Raw genomic sequence first — 15,743 nt, 5'->3', positions numbered from 1 at the left:
AGGATGATAATGGACTGAACCTCTAAACTGTAAGCCACCCAATTAAATGTTTTCCTTTTTTAGAGTTGCTGTGTTCATGGTGTCTCTTCACAGCAATAGAAGCTCTAATTAAGACATACCCAGAAAAATCTAGGAGGAGAATTAGAGCAATGAGAGTTTCCTTGGGTTGGAAGAAATTGTTACATCTTTAGAGTAATATAACATTTAATGAAACAAATTAAAAATCAACCAATTAATGAGCAATTGCAAGAAAATACCTAACACCACAAAGAATTCAACTGTGTTTAATTGAAACTGTTTAATCTCCCCAATGAATAATAAATTCTATCTGGTCAAATATCTCTATCTTTAAAATTTTTAAATAATTAAGCTGTGATCATGGGATTTGTTCATAATTAGGACATAGAACATACTCATTGCAGATAATTGGAAATGTTTAGCTCCTTTATTAAAAGCAAGATTGAGTGTTGGACCCAGAGTCCACACAAGCTAAACAAACACTATACCACTGAGCCACATGCCTATACTCACCTTTTAAAAAATCTATTTTTTCCAAATATTCATTTAGTGACCTGTGGTATGGATGTTAGCATCTTTATGTTAACAGTATGTATAAAACAGTTCCCATGCCATTACATAACCTGGCAATTAATTGCATTCTTTCTTAAGTCAACCCCATGTCGTTAAGAGTTTTCAAATGTCTCAACAGCTTCCTGCTTTACATACCCTTATGATGTACACCCAAGTACATATAATTCTGTGTGCATCTTTATCATTTATAAAGAGTACTGCTCTGCTTCCAAGACATGTTGATCTTTTGTATATTTTCATAGTTTGTGCATATTACCAACTTTTTGTCAATTATTCCAAATTTTATACTTACTATAGTTTATGAGTATTTCATCTTTACCCCCAAAGTACAAGTGCTTCTTAAGATTTTTAAGATATCATTCAATAGAAAATCAGAATTAGAAAAATAATAATCAACTTAAACTAAACTTCATATATCTGTTGTTGAGTTTTTATTTAAATTTCATGTGTAGATATTTTTGTAATTTTACTAGAATATTTTTTCTTTAGTACTCAATTCTAGAAGCTATCTCTACCATAAGTTTGTTTTTTACTTATCTCATAAATTTTATTTCTGATTCATGTCAAATTTTGTTCTGAGAGGTTTTATATATATGAAAAAATTAAATGTATTTATTTTATCAAATTTAACTTTAAATCACAATCATTCATAAAGCATAGAGGACACCTTGCTTGCAAGGAGCAAGGAAGATTGCAGTCAATTGATAAAACAAATCTAAACAAATGTGTTCATTCAGATTGCCCAACAAGAGCCACTGTTCTCAACCCATACAGTCCTTGTGGCCTTCAGGGACTCTCAGTCCCTAAACTGTCCTGCTCCTATGTCCTTGAGAAAACAGAAAATGTTAATCATTGTCTAAAATCATACAGTCCTTTCACAGGGATAGTTTCATCTAACTCTACGCATGGCAATCTCATCTCACTAAGTAGCAAGCTAGTGATTTGGTCTGCAATATCCAGGTTGTGAGTTCTCCAGGAGGCATCACTACAATCTGACACAGAAAAGTTTCTCTCAGCCTTGAATTTGATGCTTTGGATTTGATGCTTCTGTTGCAGGATTACTTTCTTGGTACCAAAAGGTTTTTAAATGCTTCAAACTCTACTTCTCTAGGTCAACAAGAGCGATTGAGAAGTAAAAACATAAATTCTAGTAAATGGAAAATGGAAAACTTGACCTAGATTGGGGCCATATTAACTGGCAGAGCCATTGTCAAGTGTATCTTTGATATTTAAAGTGTAGTCATTCCTCAGAACTCTCAAGAGATAAATTTCAGAACCTTCCTCCAAATACTAAAATACTCAAGTCCTTTGTACGAAATTAAGAAGTATTTGAATATAACCTACACACATCTTCCCATGTGCTTTAAGTCATCTAGGTGATTAACAAATAACCAAATAAATACGTAATTTGTGAGAGGTAAGTGTTATATATATAGCAAACAGGCAGTATTAAGAGTTGAGAGGGATAGAGTTGGAATACTCAATACAGTGTGAATACTACATAAGGAACAATAAACATTTTAATCAAAGCATCCAGTTGTGTGTTTTCCTGTGCACAATTATCATGATGGAAGCCCAATCCCAATGATGTCACATTATTTTGATTAACCGTAAAAGCCTGCATAACACATTTTTATGAACAGCCTGAAATGTATCAAATATTCTATCTTAAAGAATATATTTGATTTTTTGAGACATTACAAAGCCATTTCAGGTAAATTTTTTAAAGTAAGAAATGAAATAAATTTTCTATTGTTACTTAAAGCCCATATATTAGGCATGTATTCAAACTTATAAATATTTTCCTGAAAACAGTTTTCAAACTGCTGCTGTAGTTTCCATGACTAGACCACCATTCAATCCCATCACCAGTATCACTACTGTCAGACTACTTAGAAAGACTGAAAACTTACTTATGAGGATGGTGAATGGCATATGTCACATGATGTCCTTAAAACATAGTACTGAAGAAAAGTCATTCAAGGCCTTCAGCTTTCAATTTTCAAATTTATACCCATTTGAATAATACACACTGACAACATACCATACATTTTAAAAGATCTTTATTATACTCAGTGTTGTATCGGATGGGGAGAAACTGATTTCCAAAATTTCATAAAGCTACTCTCCACTTAGGATGTTGTATTATGAAAGTGGCTTGAGGCTGATTTAAAGTTTTCTGGTGACATTATTCTTCCAATCAGCTAGGTGATATCACCCTCTGTACAGGAGGGATTATTATACAATACCTTAAGTTTGATTACTAAAACAATTTGAAATTGGGGGAAAAAGAAAACTATTGACTTGGTTTGAAAGAATTTTATAAAATTTGGTAGAATAGTTCCTTGCTTTAAAATTTTTACTGATTATTTTTAATGTGGAGGTACTTTTTGTTTGTTTGAATATATATAGTCCCCATTGGAAACTCAGCTACATGGTGTGCACTGTAACCTTTCCCAGAAAGAAGTAACCCACCTAAGCTGTACCATCCCATTGTACTGTTATCCTAATTACCAGTTTGTCTCTCACTTGACCAAGATTCTAATATGGTTAAACCTAGAAAAATTAATTATTTCTATTTTCAACAATTGCCTTGAACTCAGAAGGCATCTAGTGAACTTTTATTGCTTTGGAATCTATTTAATTTCCAAGAAGGCATACATTTTTACTTTACCATGCTCTTTGAGACAAATTTCACCACAAGTTGATTGATAAATGCCCAGAGTGAGTTATCTGAATTTCTTAATCATGAGATATCTGTAGAGGATAAAAGGGAAAATAAAAATATATTAAGAGAAGCACAAAAAGGGAGATATTGTAGTAGAAACAGAAGACCTTAGAAAATAGTCTTTAAGGACAGCACCTGGAATTTAAAGGTGATTTTTCTACTCAATATACATATCTAATTCTTTGAATCAGTATAACTATGAAGAAGACAACATAGTAATAAGAAGGGTGGCATATGATAGAAACAGTCAAAAATAAAGACATGGCCTCTATAAATTATAACAATCAGAAATATGTTTGCATGTCAGCAAGGAATGAAGTTTTATAAGGTCCCACAACCTAAACAGACACAATTCAAAATCAGAATTCATAAACATTTTTGGAAGAATGAAAATGGATGCCTTTAAAATAATAATAGTTATTATTGTATATATACCTCTGAATAGACTTAATGTCAATAAACTTAATAGTAAACCACTGAAAGAGGCATAACCATTAGCAACACAAACAAGATGATAACAGCCATTAATACCTCCATTATGTACATCCATTATGTACATTGCTCTGGAAATATTGGCAAAGACAAATACACATTAGGAAGAAGTGAGATATAAGCACTAGATGGAATGAGGAAATTACTGTGTGCAGATATTAAAATTCCATACTTGGAACAGTAGCTAGAGAAAAACAACCAGAGAAATCAATAAATTGGATGACAAAAATTTCTATAAAATTTTCATATTCTCTATGTGAAACAGTGAGCTGATCATAAAATGGGACAACAGAGGAAAACCATGTTAGGATAACATTCAAGATCAACTGTGTAACATATGACTAAGAGATTTAGCTAACCCAGAAAAAGCTGTCAGGAAGTATAGACAAAATCATCATGGAACTTGGGATTATTAAGATTAGATCAACGGGGGTGGGGTGGGGGGCTGTTCTCTGAAAGCCTGCCAGCATCGATGACTGCTGCTACCCTAGGGAGTATGAGGGGAAGGATAAATAGGTAAATCATCAAATGGAATAACCTAGCATGAATTCAGACTCACTAGGTCTCCATCAGAAAACCTAGACATTCTTTGGGAAATAATAGACTTAAAAGCTCCTAGGAATTACCTTTACCCAGCTACCCACACTGAGAATGTTTTCTCAGTAGAAGCAGTTGGTTCTCTCTAGCCTGTAGACAGCTTGCTCTTGCTTTGGTTAAAAAAAAAAAAAAGAACAGGCAATAAAATTGTCTAAAGATGTTTTGTCATGGGAAGCAAATTCTGCCTTAGTGTCAATATCATGGAACTGTCCATATATGAGTAACTAGAATTGGATCTCACATGCCTCACTCAGGTAATATCTCTTAAGAGAAAAGGTATACCCGGGAAGACATTATATAATTGTGACAACTTTTCCTTGGCAGAAATAGAGGGAATTCAATATAATGTAAAACCACAGAAGTTTCATAATTGGAGATCAACCCTCATTAGAAAGGCTTCTTGCAGTAAATGGTAACTAACACAGAGACCCTCAATTGGGCACATTTAGAGAAGAAAATACTTTGGGGCACTCAACCTTAAATGGGCTGTCTTTATTAAACCCTCCTCCCCTCAAGGCTTGGGGATCTATGTGAAAGAGGAGGCAGAAAGACTGTAAGAGGAAGAGGTGATGGAAGAATCCAAGGAAACAGCGTTTTCCCAATAAAACAGGGCTGTTGCACAGATCCACTCACAGAGACTGTAACAGCATGCACAGAACCTGCCTGAGTTCAAGCTAGACACAATCCCAGCAGACAGAAGGGGAAGTGAGCACAAATCTTATCCCTACCAAGAAACTATTTGCAGTGAATACCTGTTGGGAAAGGGAAAAATCAGTTTTTGGCAATGAAATGACACTGGATATGTCAACCACATTCCAGGGTCGGCCTCATGCTTAAGAGTAGTTGGCCAGCATAAAATGGAATCATTGTTCTCTGTGTGCTTTACAAAAATTGTTTGTTTTGTTTGAGTATTTTTTTTAAATCCCGTTGGTATTTTGTTTGTTGTGATATGGGGAGGGTATTGGGGGTAGTTTGAGAGAGGGAAAGAAAAAGAATAAACATGAAATTGGGTTGGTAGGGAGGTGGGGATGGGCTGGAAGGAGTTGAGGGAGGGGTAAGAATATGATAAGAATCTATTGTATGAAAAATATTTAAAGTCATCAAATACAAAAACAAGACTAAAAAAAAAACCCACAAAAGTACTAAAGTAGATAATACAAAGTTCTGTATCAGAACAATTTATCCCTTTACACGAAGGACTTCACAATCTGGAATTCATCTTGCCAATTTGAGCAGCAGTAATCATCAGGTGATTGACATGATCCATACCCAATGAAGCTGACATAAGAGCAATCCTTCAAACAGTTTTAGATAACTGGGTCCCACACAAGCCCATTCTCTATGGTGTCTCCAACCCTGTCTCCAGATAGGCTTTCAGGAATTTATGTGTCCATGATAAATAAACTGATGAAGAAATCACCAAAGCACCTAAAAAGTGTAAAGTGATCAGAACTCAAGTTGCAGAATGCAGTAGACACACTACAGTGTGAACAACGGAATCTGACAACAACAGATTGTGGTGTGGATGCCACAGGGCCAAAGTGGTCCTCAGATGGTTTTATCTGGGGGATAATCACAGAGTTTCCTGTGAATGAGGGCCACATGAATCATCTAGTGAGCCCCCCCCCCCACACACACTCTGGTAGACCTTAGGGCCTGAACTCAACAGTCCTCAGCAGTGCCTAAGACTCAGAATTACAGGGGTGAAAGAGATATTTACACACTTTTAGGGCAAACAATTTGGATCCAAAATCGACAGGATATTCTGTAAAGTTTCTTGTTCCCTTCCCCAAATCTTAAGGACTAGAGTCAGTGAGATGCCTCAAGGGGAAAGGTACATGACCTCAAGCCTGGCAACCTGAGTTCCATTCCCAGAACCATATCTTGCAAATAATAACTGGGCTTTCTCAGGTTGTCCTCTGACTTCCCACAGATGTATAGTGGCCTACATGCCCCACCCCCACACACACTCCCACAACAAACAAACAAATGTTTCTCATTATAGGATTTGAAAAGTCTTTCTATTTTCCTTGGAAGTTCTTTCTTAGACATGTATTTTGCAAATAGCTTCTAAAGTTTATGGCTTTTGTTTCTAAGCAGTTATTTGAAGAGATCATTTCAATTTTAGTTATCAGTTAAAATTATTTATTACTTTTGTATCCCAAGAATTATGACTAATCCAGATTTTCTATATACCTCCAGAAATTCAGTTTTCTATTTATGTTACCCCTACAACCTGATTTTTGATTAAACACTTATGGACATGTAAATGTCTCATTATTCAAGCCTTTAATTGTAAATGATCTAATTTGCCTTTACTTATTTCTTTATTTGTATAAAAATTCTTGCAGAAAAACATTTCAGTTGCCTTGGATTTTCATTGCCTCAGAACTATTCAACTGTTTTTGGTTTTTCATTACCTATGTGCTAATAACCACACACACCCTTTTAAAAAATTACAAAATAAAATATAGTAAGACAAAACAAAAAATTATCACATTGAAATTGGACAAGACAAACAAACAGGAGAAGAACCCAAGAGAAGGTACATGAATCAGAGACCCACTCGCTTGTACACTCAAGAATCCCACAAAAACACTAAACTGGAAGCTATGATATATACACACAGGACCTGGTGCAGACCCTTACAGGCCCTGTGGATGATGTCTCTGTCTCTGTGAGTGCATATGAACTTTGCTCATGCTGATTTAGAGGCTCTCATTTTCTTGGTGTCCTCCATCCCCTCTGTCTCTTACACTCTCTCCACCTTCTCTTCCACGGAGTTCCCTGAACTCTGAGGAGAGAGATTTGATAGAGACATCCCATTCAGGGCTGAGTGTTCAAGGTCTCTCAGTCCCTACACAATGTCTGGCTGTGGTTCTCTGTATTTGTTCCCATCTGCTGAAGAAGGAAGCTTCTCTGATGATGACTGAGCAAGGTACTGATCTATGAATATAGCAGAATGTCATTAGGAGTCATTTTATTACTACATTTATTCAGACCAGTATTATTTGGTTTTACCCTAGGTCCCTAGGATATCTAGTCTCTGGTTCTCAGCCACGCAAGCAGTGTCAGATGTGGATTCCATCTCACAAGAGGGCCTTTATTCAAATCAGATATTGGGTGGTTACTCCCACAAGCTTTGTGCCACCATTGCCCTGGCATAACTTGCATGAAGTACACCATTGTAGATGAAAGAGTTTGTGGCTGGGTTGGTGTTTTCATGTTTCCTTTAGTAGTGTTCAGAGTACCTTCCTGTAGCAAAGAAGCTAGAATGTAGCATTAAAGTCTCTATCTGGAAGTTTTTAAAGTACCCTCTGAGACAAAAGAAATGTACAGGTTGTAGTTTTAGTTAGCCCAAATGTAATCACCAGGTACACAGCCTTTGCACATTCAGTGACAGGTGGGATGAAGGCCGGAACCATCTCAGTATGGGACCAGGAGGTCCATGTGTTTGTCATTTTATAACTTTTAACCAGGACATTAGAGCACTGGCAGAGTCTGCTTGAGTGCCCTGTGCTCATGTGCTTCTGCTGGGTGTGTTCACTTGTTCAACAGTAAAAGCAACCTATGAAGTCAAATGGATTAAGCACCCAATTTACAGGCAGGAAGATGAAGAGTGAATAACTAACTTGTTCAAAACCATATTCCCAGGTCATGGAAAAGTGGAAATGGGATTTGTCAGATGGTCATATTTCATAACTTTTATCTGGATTATTGTATTACATTATGGAAAACAGCAGAAAATAAACCAATTACTCTCTCTCTCTCTCTTTCTATATATATATGCATTATGTATATATATTTATATATGTTTATAAAATATATATATTTATACCAATGCATACACACATACATTACACACACATATATATGTATATATATATATGTACACATCAGCACACATACACATATACTCACACAGGCAAATACACATTCATATATATATGTATATATATATATATATACATATACTCACACACACATATATACACATATATATTTAAAAAAATGCATACTGACATACATACATGAATACACATATACATTACACACATATATGCATATAACACACACACACATATATATGCATTCATAACATGTATACACACGCGCGCGCGCGCGCGCGCGCGCACACACACACACACACAGGCACAGGCACATATACACACATACTTACAAACACTTACACATATACTCATACAAACACTCTAGGAAAATATGAAAAAGACAGATAGCATTAGGTACTTTTTTTTTTTTGGTTTTTCGAGACAGGGTTTCTCTGTGTAGCTTTGCGCCTTTCCTGGAACTCGCTTTGGAGACCAGGCTGGCCTCAAACTCACAGAGATCCGCCTGGCTCTGCCTCCCGAGTGCTAGGATTAAAGGCGTGCGCCACCACCGCCCGGCTGCATTAGGTACTTTTAAGAAGGGTGATGGCATGCGAGAGAAAAGTTATTTTATGGATGTTTATTTTCCCACATTTTCCAAGGTGAGATTCTTAATGTGACTAGAGATTTAGTTTAAAGTGTGTGGAAAGGCTTTGAGCTTGCTAGGCAAAGGAGGGAGATATTTTCAAGATTGCTTCGCAGAGAGATCCAGAGGAAGAATAACGGCAGCTGGGAAAGGAAGCATTTCTGTGGAGGTCATACAGAATAGTTTGGATTTGGTCCTAAAAGTAATGGGGAATCATTTAGAGCTTTCAGCATAGGCATACCATGTTCAGGCTAATGTCCTTAAATTATCATTAAGGCCAACACTGTCCAAAACAGACTTGGAGAAAGTTAATGTATATAGTGGGGACTGATTGGAAGGGAATGAAAGTAATGCAGAAAAGAGCATGATGGTGATTAGATCATGGCAGCAGTGGAGAAAGGAGTCAATGGATGGGATCCACAGCTATCAGGCAGGCAATGGAGCTGTCTCTGTTTTCTATTGCTGTGATAAAATATCATGACCAAGAGCAACTGGGATAGGAAAGTGTTTATTTCAGCTCACAATTTGCAGTCCATCACAAAGGCAAGTTGGGACAGAAACTCAAGGCCTGGACCTGGAAGTAGAAACTGATACAGAAGTCATGGAGGAATGTGCCAGAGGCTGCAATTAGAAAAATTAAGTAAATATAATGACCAGAAAGTGGATGTGTGCTTCTGGAGCTCACAGGAGAGATTTCTGTTGAACACAATGCAGATATTATGGGAATGAACAAGAACATCTAGAAAAAAGTGGTATATGAGCAGAGAGACTGAAACCATGTCTTGCCTGGAAGGACTCAAAATATGACTATTAAATGAGCAAACAAATTAATGGAGACTCTAAGAAGATCATTAATATTTACCATGGGGGGGGAGGGGGAAGAAAGAATGAGAAGGTACCTCTCCTTAAAGGAAAAGTAAAGCGTTCAGTAAAATGATACCGAAAAACAAATTTCCTTTTTTTTTTTTCTTCAAGACAGGGTTTCTCTGTGTAGCTTTGCACCTTTCCTGGAACTCGCTTTGTAGATCAGGCTAGCCTCGAACTCACAGAAAATCATCCTGCCTCTGCCACCCAAGTGCTGGGATTAAAGGCGTGTGCCACCACTGCCTGGCTCAAGAAACAAATTTCATTATTGGAAGTGGATAAGTAAATTTATTTCAAAAGAATTGAAGGATTAGTAAAGATCTGACCTAATATCTAATACTTATCTGGGTATGGTTTACATTCCCACAATCCCAGCATTCAAGAGGTTTAAGGAAGAGGATAATGAACTCACAGTAAGTCTGGGCTACATGGTGAGCTCAAGGGTATCCTGAGCTACATAGACCATGTTTCAAGAAAAAAAAAAATCTAATCCAGGTATGATGCCATATACCTGTAATTTCAGCACTCGAGACAGAGTCAGGAGGATCACTGTGAGTATGAGACAGCCTGCTCTACATAGTGAATTCCAGGGCAACCAAGGCTGTATGATACCCTTTCTCAATGAAACAGAAGGGCAGTAAAAAGGCTTCATGGGTAGAAGTTCCTACCACCAAGCCAAGCTTGACTACCTGAGAATGAGACCCACATGGCAGAAGGAGAGAAAAATTCCCTCAGACGACTCTCTGACAGCAAGACCTACACCATGGCATACACATGCCTACACACAAAATAAACAAACGCAACAAAAATTTTAAAAAGGAAAAGAAAAATAATACTCAAATTCTTTTCTCAAATATGGTATCATATACTTGACAATATTATTTATGATATTGCTGGCATAATATAAAGTACACATTCAAAGAAACATTCCATTCAGTCCAAAAATACCATTGGAAAATGTGGGCTAACTTGATGTTGGCAAACTTTGATTTATTAAAAATTTTAAAATAGATGTTGGTTCAATCCTCAGAACAAGTAACTTAATAAAGGAGATTTTGATGGAACTTCAAAATAATGAATATAATTTAGTTTCCAGCAGGTCAAATGGGAGTCTTACGAATGCTTTAGAGTCAAATCTTGACATGTATCTGAGAAATAATGACAACTATGATGGACTGAATTTGGTATTTTTATTCTTGACTCACTTTCCTAGTGTTTCTGGAATGATTAGCATGGAACAAATAGCAACTTAGTATGTTGGACACTCCAGTCATTTAACCCAGAGGATCTCATCACAGAATGGGGAAGCACAGTGATAAAATGATCATTTTCACATTCAGATAGGTGGTGGCATATGCCTTTCATTCTAGCACCCGAGGCAGAGGCAGGAGGATCTCAGAGTTCAAGGCCAGCCTGGTCTGCAGAGTGAATTCCAGGACAGCCAAGGAAACTCTGTTTTGGAAAATCATGTATATATGTTACTGAATAAGTAAGGAACCTGTTAGAGAGACGTCCTGTGGGATATATATAATAAATAAACTTTAAGAATCAAGTATAGTTGGGCTGAGGAAATGGGGATCAGAGTACAAGGTAAGAGAGGTCACTCCATTAGAGAAGCAGAATTGCCTATGTTTATCCTGGGGAGGGGATGGGAAATAGCTTCAGCCACAGGGAAGGATGAGCTGATGAACCCTGCCTAGCTCCAGGCAACAGCATGCTGGACTTCCAGGGATAACTAGATCAAGTGGAACAGAAATGCCCCGATCTGGGGAATACCTGATAGGCAAAGAACTTGGTGGACAAGTAACTGTAACTAAGGAGAAAGACCAAGAGCCCCAGAAAGATTCAGTTTATGCAAGCCACCCCAGCAAGGAAAACGAAATGAGGCTGAAGACCAAGTAGCTCTGACACTGACTCTGGAAGATGAGAAAAGGAAGCAATTTGCAAAAACTGTGTTGCAAATGTGTTCTGCAGAGGATCAGACAGCTGACAGCAGAGCTCTATGTCATCTTCTACCAACAGTTGTGAGCCTTTGGTTGAACCTGGACCCGTTATCAGGAGTGGCTGTTTCTGCCAGGTTTCTAAGTCCCTCGCTGTGCGAGGTTGCTGATTCTTGGATGATGGGATGGTTAATCTCTGAGAGAATAAGAAGATTCTGTCACCTGTGCTGCTTCAGGCTTTTTCCAGCCAAGGCACCATATTCCAAAAATAGCAGGACTTGCAGAAGGCAGCCAAGGCCAACAGAGCCATGGTGCACCGCTGCCAGAGGCTAGAAGGAATGAAAAGTAGAGGTTCCAGGAGGACCCCAGCCATTTTTGCCTAAGAAACCTTGTGAGCCATTTTCATGTTGGGAAAAAAAAATGCCTGGGGGTTAAGGGTAGAGTTCATTTTCAGGGCAGGCAGGCTTCACAAGAAAGATGGAACACAGTGTTTATTGCCTGCTAATCCTCCTTTCTTTGAAGCCTCAACTGACTGTTCCCTGCTTTTTACAAAGAGGGAACACATCAAGAAGAACATTTCCCCCAAGAAACTAAGATCCAGTCTGCACTTTCTTCAGCAAGAGAAGAGCCTTTAGGCAAGCTGAGAAGATGTTATCTCAATATCATAAAGATTGATTTGAAAATTCTCCCTCTGGGCTGATGTAAGGCAGAATTACCAGTCACAAAAACCAACTAAATGAGAAAGCGAAGGAAAGCACTTGATGAAGTGGACACAGTACAGTTGAGTAATGCAAGCTTTTCCTTCTCCATTTAGACTCTTCTGGAGTGGAATCCCTAGACAGAAACATTACCCTTATCTTAACAGCAGTGGTCATATCATGACAACCGCCTCTTTGTGCCAGGCTATGAGAGGTCCTTCTGCTTGTCCAGCCAGGACTGCCTCAAATGGACCATGCACTCCATGGCTTTTCATCCCTTCTGACTCTCAGTCCTAATGCACCTTCTCATTACCTTAGCAGCAGGCTGGACACCTGCTTTCAACCCATTTAACGTGTGAGAAAACTAAGGTTTACAGATGTAAATATTGTGTCTAAACTGGGGTGGCATAGAAAGGTATGAGGCAGAAGGAGAATACTAATCTTCCAATATCCCACCAAATGCTCTTTTTACTGAAGTGTGTTCTCTCTTCAGATAAAATAATGACTCCTGCCCCTTCAACCTTCACCACCAATAAAATCTTCTACTAATCTGATGATTTGAATGAAAATGGCCTCTCATAGACCCATAGGGAGTGGCACTATTAGGGGATGTGGCTTTGTTGGAGTAGGCATAGCCTTGTTGGAGGAAGTGTGTCACTGGAGGTGGGCTTTGAGATTTCAGAAGCTCAAGCCAGGCTCAATGGCTCACTTGTTACTCCCGCTGCCTGCTGATCCAGATATAGAACCCTCAGCTATCTCTCCAGCACCATATTTATCCACATGGCACCATGATCCCTGCCAGGATGGCAGTGAACTAACCTCTGAACTGTAAGTCAGCCCCAATTAAACGTTTTCCTTATAAGAGTTGCTGTGGTCATAGTTTCTCTTCAAGTCAAACTACAAACATCAGTACACTGACAGTAGTCTGCCCTATAAATTTGGACCTTTATTTCATCATAGATTACTTATACCAACCCCCTTTAAACAATGAAGCTTAAATCAAAGACCACTCTGATGTGATTGGCACAGTTGTCCAGGACCCTCTACAGCTGCTGCCATTGTCACGGAATGACAGAGGAACTCCATCGCCTAGGCTCTTGATGCCTGTGTGGAAGTTCTGCCCCTTACCTCTTCTGAGCTTCAATGTCTCTCCTAAGCAATGGGCCTGGCATGCCTTTCTGAAGAGATTGTTAAAAAAATTAACTGGAGGGTTTGAATGAAAATACATTGATCTGGAGCATTCATTTGTATTTTTAGTTTTAAAAATCTGTTAACATTTTAAAGGATACTATTCAGGACCTGAAGGCCTCAACATCAATAAAGCCAATCTAAGAAACATGGACTTTAACCCAGAGATAGAAGGAACTTTGAAGGCATTTCATAAAGATGGTTTTATGGCTTGAATGTAAAATGCCCTCATAGACTCACGTACTATTTGCCCATAGCCAGCTGGTGGTGTTCTTTTGGCAGGTTCTGGAAACCTGAGAAAGTGGCTCCCAAATCGAGGAAGCAGTTCACTTACAAGCATGGTCTTGAAGTAGGTGATCAGTGAAGGGCCTCTCTTTCATCCTCTGCTTCCTATCTGTTTTGAGATGAGCAGCCTTTCCCATATGCCCTCAACACCAGGACTCAGTATTAATAGTCCAAGGACTATAGACAGAGGCCAATGAAACCATGAGTTAATAACTAACTTTTTAAATTGTTCTGTCAGTATTTTGTCACAGTGAGAGGAAAAGGAAATAAAAGGATGGGTATTGATCACACGTTTATTCACATTCTTCATATAAAATCAAGTCTTTGTGCAGACAACATAATTAAAAAGGACACCACTTGGAGAAAGGCAGAATAGAAAAAATCAGGAAATTTAGAAAAGTAAAGCAACAGAAATAGAATGAGGTGGGGAAGGTAGAGTAGATTAGTAGTGGAGATTCCTTCTGTGTAGTATCCCTTCTCTGATTTATCTGATAAAACAACCTCTGCTTTGTGAGTAGATCCACAACTGCTCCATATCAGCAGTGTGATGCTGATGGAGCTGCTGTATATGCAGACTAAGTCTGTCTTCTCCTTTTGAGTTCTTGGCCTCTGTCTCAACCACAATCACTGGGCCAAGCAGTAGAGATATAATGTCCATGGAAACAAAAACATCATTTTTGAGAATGGGCTGATCAAAGGATGGACTCTGTTCACTCCATGGATCTGTGAATATAGAATGCAAAGACAAGAACATCTAACATACACATAGGGGGAGAAGTAGTCAGTTTGGGTAGTACAGGAGAGAGATCAAGAGATTCAGAGACAACCTGAATAGGGATCAGTTCCCCTATTCCTCAATCTTGTTTCCACTAATCAATGTGACAGACATCTATACAGTTTCCCCTATGCCTCTGGGTTACTAAAGTTGAGTTTCTTTTCAGTAATTTAGACTTCATAGTGCCATCACTTATACGAATCAGTGATATTTAGGAAATTAAATACTGTCTTGAAAATCTACAGCACAGGAAATAAGGAAAGAAAGAACAATGTCAGTAATGAGTAAAGCATACTTGTGTGGGTTAGATTTCTATCAACTTGATGCAAGATTATCTGGGAGAACCCCTCAATTGAGAAAATGCCTCTATCAGTTCAGCCTTTAGGGATGTCTGTGGGATGTAGAATCAATGTAGTTGATGTGCCAGTGATCAGCCCACTGCTGATGCTGTCACCTTTGAGCAGGTGGTCCTGGGTTGTACAAGAAAGCAGCATGAGTGAGCCATGGAAAGCAATCCAGTCAGGAGCACCTCCCAGCATGATCTCTGATTCAGTTCCTGCCTTCCGGTATCTGCCTTGCTTTTCCTGGCCTGACTCTCCTCAGTGATGAATTAGGACCTGAGCATTGTAATTCGAAATAAAAACTGCCTCCCCAAATTGCTTTTGGCCTTGGTGTTTTTCATAGTAATGCAAATCAAACTAGGACAGTCTGGTTAGTGGAAATGCATTACACAAGGAGCAATTGAGTCATATTAAACACACAGTGCTGCCGGTCAGCCCTTCAGAAGGAGGTCAGCTCACAGGTGAGTATTCCTGAACCTCAACACAACTCATATCTAGTTCCAGAAAGTAATTAGGCTGAAGAACTATCACATGAACATGATAGATGATCTTTAAAAACCATCTAGAGTGGGAAAATATGCAGAGAGAGAGAAAACACTAGAAGACAGAAGAAAATTGGGGAAACAGTAATTGCTAAGGGCTCAAACCAAAGAGTTCATCAAGCATATAAAAAAGCCATAAAATATATAAGAATCAAGGATGCTCATTGTCATAGAAACTAATGATGACAAATGTCCTAGAAGGAGTTGATAACTGCTGTAGAAACTTCAA

Source organism: Peromyscus californicus, unplaced genomic scaffold, assembly GCF_007827085.1.
Source record: "Peromyscus californicus insignis strain IS unplaced genomic scaffold, ASM782708v3 Scaffold_9__1_contigs__length_137607984, whole genome shotgun sequence".
Classification (NCBI taxonomy): domain Eukaryota; kingdom Metazoa; phylum Chordata; class Mammalia; order Rodentia; family Cricetidae; genus Peromyscus; species Peromyscus californicus.
The sequence above is the reverse complement of the archived record's forward strand: the minus strand, read 5'-3'. Positions refer to the sequence as shown.